The following is a 6,533-nucleotide window of genomic DNA, read 5'->3' as shown; positions in this document are numbered from 1 at the left end:
AAAAAAAAGGGGGGAAACACTGCTCTGAATACCACTAATGATTGTGCTAAAACAGCATAAATTATGCATATAAGCACCTCTCTTTCCAGTAATAAATGTTTTATCGTTATCCCCTACATTAATGCTCTCTGCACCTTCTTCACTGGGGGCAGAGAGCAGCGTCGGAACATTCTCTCCCAACAAATAAAAGACTTGATGGATGCGGTGGCGTCTGTTTTAGTGGAAAACATGCTAAATATTTAAAAATTTAAGAGCGAATAATCAGTAAAAAAAAAAAAAAAAGTTGATTTTGAAATGGTGTTATGTGTGAAGGTGGTGGCCGATGCGAATCCTTTACCACTGCAAACAGCGCTTTATTAGAAGTGCGTAGCTGTGTTTGTGCGTCCGTGTTTGACGAGCGGCAGACGCGGGACGGGCCTGTTAAAAGGATGTCCACAGCCAGGATAAACAGGATCTGGGCATTGGGTGGTGGTGGAGGGGTGGGGGGGAGAACAAACAGGGCCGAGCTATTACACAGAGCAGGGCGACAGCTGCCCGGGACGCCGGTAAATAAGGGAAGAGGCCAGGACGAGGCGTGCTTGTGAACAAACAAGGCCTGTGTTTTAACAGCTCGGAGAGGGAGCGCGCTGAGAAAAGACAGAAAGAAAGAAAGACGGGAGAAAGGAAAGACGGGGTGGGGGGATGATGGAGGAAGACAGTGGGAAAGAATAAGAGAGTAAGAAGGAGTGGGAGGGAGGAAGTTGGTGGAAAAAAAAGGGAAGGAGGGGGGGGATTGGCACAATGTGACATCCAATCCGGTGATGAATCTCTGCATAAGAAACTCAAGGCTGGAGCTGAGATCAGCCGGCTAATAAGTATTCAAATTAGGCATAAATTTTACATGCCCAATGTTTAAAATATTCAGAGAAAGACTGTCTGATTGCCTTTACTACCATTTTATGAACATTCTAATGGAGATCTTTCCCCGACTTTCCCCTCAATGGATGTTGGGAAAACTTGGAGGGATAAACGGCGGGGGGGTGGGGGTAGAAAGTATGGATTTAAAGAAAAACGCTGTTCAAACTATGCCTGGAGAATCGATACGATTGGAAATGTATCGACGTCATAAACCGCAATAAATGAGAAATTGTTGCAACCAAAAATGTTGATAATTGTACAGAATACAGAGTTAGGGGTCTCTTATTGCAATAACATGTAGTATCAGTTCTCCTTTAAAGTGGAAATGATCTTAAGTTGGATTTTATTTGGCTAATATTGATCACTATTATAAAACTGTACTGCAAATAGGAATTATTAGAAACGATCTACTCATTGAAAACTGCAATCTGTGCGGCGCGTCTGCCTGCAACGTGATGATAATGCAGATGTATGCAAAGTGTATTCCAGGAGATCAGATGGTGTTTTAACCTTAATGACAGCGGTGAGATAAATTAATTAGCCGTCTAAAGGCGGCATTCAAATCTGCCAATTAGAATGTCAATTAGAAACAGCGTCGGGCTGCGGCGGTGAGCGGCCGACCGCGCTGCAGCTCCGCACGCCGGTTGTGATGGAACTGTCACACAATACTCGGGAGAAGGAGACGGGGATGGGGGGTGGGGGTGACAACGCTCTGCACCTGAGGGTGTGACTGCATCTTCATTTGTGTCTGTCCCCAAAGGGGCCGGCTGCACCCGATCGCCGCTCGGGCTCCCTTCAACTGGTGTGGAAAGAGCAACGCCACCTACAGCTACTCTATCCTCGGATGTGTGTGTGTTCAGAAATTGCTCCGCTGTTTGGTAATCTTCCAATGAGGGAGAACCTACACCACTTATTATGGCGATCGGAAGCCGCAGAGGAAGGCTGTCATTACCTGCTGGTAATTCAGCAGATGTGGAGATGAAAAATGTTACCGTCTTCAGCTCCAGATCGCCGCTTTTGTCTCCTTCTGAGTTCCAAATATTTGCCCCCAAGCCCCAAACATCAGGTGAATTTCTCCTCTGTCTTCAACAAACGCATAAGAAAGAGCCTTTCGTGGCCTCCGTGCGCACGTATATACACTCACCTGTCATTAAAACCAGAGGAGGGGTGGGAGGAGCAGCCCTCCATCTTTGTTTGCGAGCTCTAAAAGCCCCTAATGTAGCCTCATTATCTGGCCTGTCTCCCGCTCTATCATGTGCGGTAAACACACGCTATGACACTGGCCATCCATCCATCCACAAGAGGGAAAAAAAAAAAAAAACCTCTGCCGTTGCTCCGGCACGGATTCACAAGCACGGAGGAATTCGTCGCACAAACTGATCTCCACTTTCACACAAAAACTGATTCGTTTCCTCATTGTCAATGCATGACTTTCACTAAATATTTTCATTAGCGTGGCACAAAAGAAAATAAAATCAGGTAAATGTGTCTGGAATTCTTCTGGTTTGTGAGATCAAAATAAAAAAAATAAAATAATAGAAATTACATTTCACAGTCGGCCGACTCCTCACTGCTCTCTGATCAGGTTGAGATATGGTTACCATTTGAAATAATCACAGATTCTGTGCTTGAGTGAAATTAATTCATCATTGCCATAAGTTCCTGCGCATGCAAAATAAAGAAGTAAGTGTGCGGGAGCGGGAGTGCACGTGTTCAATAATTCAGATTGCTTAATAAATCAAAATGCCACCGAAGTGAAAAAAAAAAAAAAAAAAAATGATGCTTGAAAGTCAAAAAAAATCCTAGAAGGATAAAGTTTTGCAGCTTAATGAAAGTGTTGATTGTTGACTATTTCATAGCGATGGCAGGGAAGTTTTCGGCTGGAAATGTGAAAAATAAAACGACCACTCGGACGACTTCGTTGGATAAAATGAAAAAAACTCCCGGATTAAGCGAAGGCGAGCAACGCTGCCGAGCCTCAGAGTTAAAAGCTTCCTTTCTGGCACTAAAAAGAGCACCATAAAAGAGCATTAATGACTACTTCTTATAAACCTGTGTGTGGTAATAGTTTCTGCTCACAGACAGAGGAATTTCAAAAGTGCTTCACTGGTGAATAAAGATTGCTTTGAGGAGGAAAAAAAATCATATTTACAAAATCAGAAGTGGGGCCAAATGAAAAGAGATGAATATGAATAATAGACTTTTTTTGTCGGATTAACATTATTCAATGCAACAGAATCAAATGTGGTTATCTCCTGTCCAATGAGCCCCCCACACTGAGAAAACCCTCAGTCGTATTTCAATTCTTTATTTGAGCCGACAATAAACTGTAGTTCTGTGATAGGAGGCATTCATTCACAAATGTTCAGAACTTAATTCTCTTCTATTTACAATAAGGAGATGAGACAGAGAAAAGATAAAAAGGCAGACTATTTGCCATGGCGGAGGCGCCGGCGTTTGTTGGAGGGGGAAATGTGTGAAGTGTGTTCGACAGTCTGAATCCAGAATCGTAGCTGTGAAATTTAAATTTGAAACTTGCGAGTATTTAAAACCTTTATTTAAAATAAACTGCAAAAACTGAATTGTAAGACTCTTATTTTCTGTAGAAAAAAATTAATCTTACATAAAAAAAACTAGATTTGTTTGCATATTTAAATAAAATCTGTCAATAGGATACAAATTTTGGACTTATTTCTACGAGGATCGTTTTTACAGTGTATTATCGCTTATTTTTGCTCCACACCTTTCCAAGCTTTTCACAAAATCAGCAGAGTTGGGAATTTTTTGGCCTCATTAAGAGCTGGGATAAGGAAACTGTTATTAAAATGAGTCGAAATCCTTTTGCTTTGACTCTTGACGATAGAAAAACTTGATTTACGAGTCAAAAAAAAAACTTAATTTTTTTTTTTGTACCATTCTGAGGATTTTGAAGTTCAAGAATGTTACAGTAGATGTAATTTACATTATTTTGGAAGAAAAAAATCAGAGAATAAGTGCTAATTTAGGATTTTATGAGGATTTTTTAAGCTCACATCAAGATTGTATTTTTATTTTTTTCACGTTTTGAGTTATTTCCACTTATTACACTAGCTGTTCTGTGACTGTAATCACAATTAGGTATATACAAACTAAAAACAAATACTTGCTTAGAATTAGCTTAGAATTTGGGGCTGTTTTTTAAGCTTATTTGGAATGAATTCCTTGTTTCTAGATTTTATTATAATATTTCTTACATTTAAACAACTGGCTGCATAGATAATTTTACTACTTTCTAGTGACTTTCTTCTTTATTTTGAGGCTATCTGTTTTTGTAGTGCAAAAGATTCTCAAAAAAGTATAAAATATTCAAATACTGTAAACTAAAATGGTATTTTGTATTTATATTTAGGCGTTTTTTTATGAGAGACAGATGAGGAGGAAGGAGGAGGAGGAGAGTGTTCTCCTGCGTTCAGGCTCGACCCATATCATTTCCATGTTACCCAACAGACAAGCTCGTTCTGCTGAGGCAGACAGCCCCGCCGCTGCGGGTGAGCGAGACAGTGACGAAAGCCCGTCAGTCGGCTCTCATTTGCATATTTGCCAATTCCGTTAATTAACTCAGCCCACCTAATCAGAGCTAATTGACCTATAAAGAGGGGAGGCCTCATTGTCTCATCCAATCATCTTTATCAGGACTTTAGAGGAGGTGAGCCGTGGAGCGGGGCGCTCCCGACGTTACTGTATTTATAGGAGGAGGGGGGTGAGGGGGGGTTCCAGCCCAGGCTGGGATCGGGACCGCTCGGACCCGAGATCCGGATGACTAAACGGGCGTTCGAGTTAAGTCGCTCTACAGGGGGACAATCAAAGGAGCCAGTTGGATGTACCGACCGAGTCTCCGGAGCTTTCCACGGCGGGGGCACATCCAGCGGACGGAGCGAGTAGGAGGGGGGGTTAGAGCCGGCCGCCGCGGCTCGGCAGACATAGCTCATTGTGACGTTTCCAGTTATTTCTGGTTGATTAGGGCCATTATGTCTCCAGCTCTGATTGATGTTGTCATTCCCTCTCAGCAGTCCTGCATCGATAGATCTTAATGAATTGGTAAATAAGGGTGAAGATTGCGGTTGACAACACCGCAACATTCCTCATTCATACCAGACAAGATTTATGTAACCAATTAGAAGCATAAAAGCAGGACGATGAAGGGGGGGTGCACAGGAGGAGAAGAAGAAGAAGAAGAAGAAATCATCTTTCCAGAGGAGAAATTACAACGACGAAACGGATAATGAGCCGTCTTTAACCTCGGCTTTGTCACACAAAGTTTTCTAGAGGAATTCTCTAAATATTAAATATATTAATAAAAATGTACATTTCTGCATTAATTAAAAAAAAATGGAAATACGCACCTCCAGATGTCTCAAACAGGGCCGCTAAAAACGGTTCTTATTAGCCCAATATTTCCATTTTTTTTTTATTTCCTACAAAATTACAATTCTGGGGATGCAGAAAATTAAAAACAACAACTAAAAGTGCTGATCATCAATAGTCGGTGACAGAACAGGAAGACCCAAAGGGCAGGAGTGAACAGAGGTGGAAAACGAACGCAGAGTGATACGGAGAGCTGGCTGCTTCTTTTTATTTTTTTTTTCTTCCAGCCTCTCTTCCTTCAAGCACATGCAAATGAGGCCATGCTGCTTAACTGCATCATTTATGTGGATAATAGCCGGCATCATCATTATGGGAACTCAAATTAAATTATATCACAATTAGCATAACAAAGTGATTGGTTAAACTTTCAAAACAAATAGCGCGGCTTGGCTAATGAACGGTGTTAATTGGCAAGTGTGCTTTCTAAATAAAACATGTAGGTAAACATGTGTTTTATTTTGAAAGTTAACCCCAACCTTTGATTTTATAAAATAAAAAAATGAAAAAAAAAAGCTGTATACTGCCAGGGGGATTTGTAAGCCGAAATATAAAATGTGTAGCATTTAATTTTATTGCGCTAAAGAAGCTATTAGAAGGCAGACTCTAGAGAACAATGTAAATTATCTGCCTTCAAAAATGGAGTTTGGCCAATTCTCCGTGTGAGCTAATCACATAGCTCATTATGCATTAGGGTATTAAATTATGAAGAGGGGTCCCTTTCGCATTCCTCCACAAAGCCCTATGAAATGTTAATAATATGCCCACAATAGCCCAATACCATGCCTTACTCACCCTCATCAATATTTAAGTAAACAAATGATCCCGCGCGCCTTTGATAAAGATAATTAGTGCTTCTGCAATTATCTGCCTTGTGACCTCCTGCCTGTTCAAACTAAACATCTTTTTTCTTTCTTTTTAAGTGAAGAAAAACAAACTTTAGCTAAAAAGCTGAAGCACGTCGTAACTTTTTATCGATTTGATTAGAAATTTGCATCATCACATCACTGATCGAACACACACACACAAAGCTGCCCACACACACACACACACACACACACACACACACATGCAGCCATTCATCAGCTCTAATTAAGCAGCAGATTAAGAGAGCCTGCAGACCAACGCTGAGCGGCTACACAGAGGGACGAACCAACGGGGGACGGACGGAAGGACGGCGCTCGACAATAAAACATCCCTGGAGTGTGAATGACAGGATGGATGGACGGATAGAT

General features: G+C 41.3%; 1 protein-coding gene across 1 annotated transcript in view; it reads right to left on the bottom strand.

Moving 5' to 3' along the window:
- Nucleotides 1-6,512, bottom strand: part of foxp2 (forkhead box P2) — a gene marked incomplete in the record, with an annotated part of 88,428 nt that extends 81,916 nt beyond the window's left edge. Inside the window, 1 exon segment of the mRNA XM_024286866.2 lies at nucleotides 5,280-6,512.
- Nucleotides 6,513-6,533: the final 21 nt, after the last annotated feature.

This window comes from Oryzias melastigma, linkage group LG23 (genome assembly GCF_002922805.2).
Source record: "Oryzias melastigma strain HK-1 linkage group LG23, ASM292280v2, whole genome shotgun sequence".
NCBI lineage: Eukaryota > Metazoa > Chordata > Actinopteri > Beloniformes > Adrianichthyidae > Oryzias > Oryzias melastigma.
The sequence above is the reverse complement of the archived record's forward strand: the minus strand, read 5'-3'. Positions and strand labels throughout refer to the sequence as shown.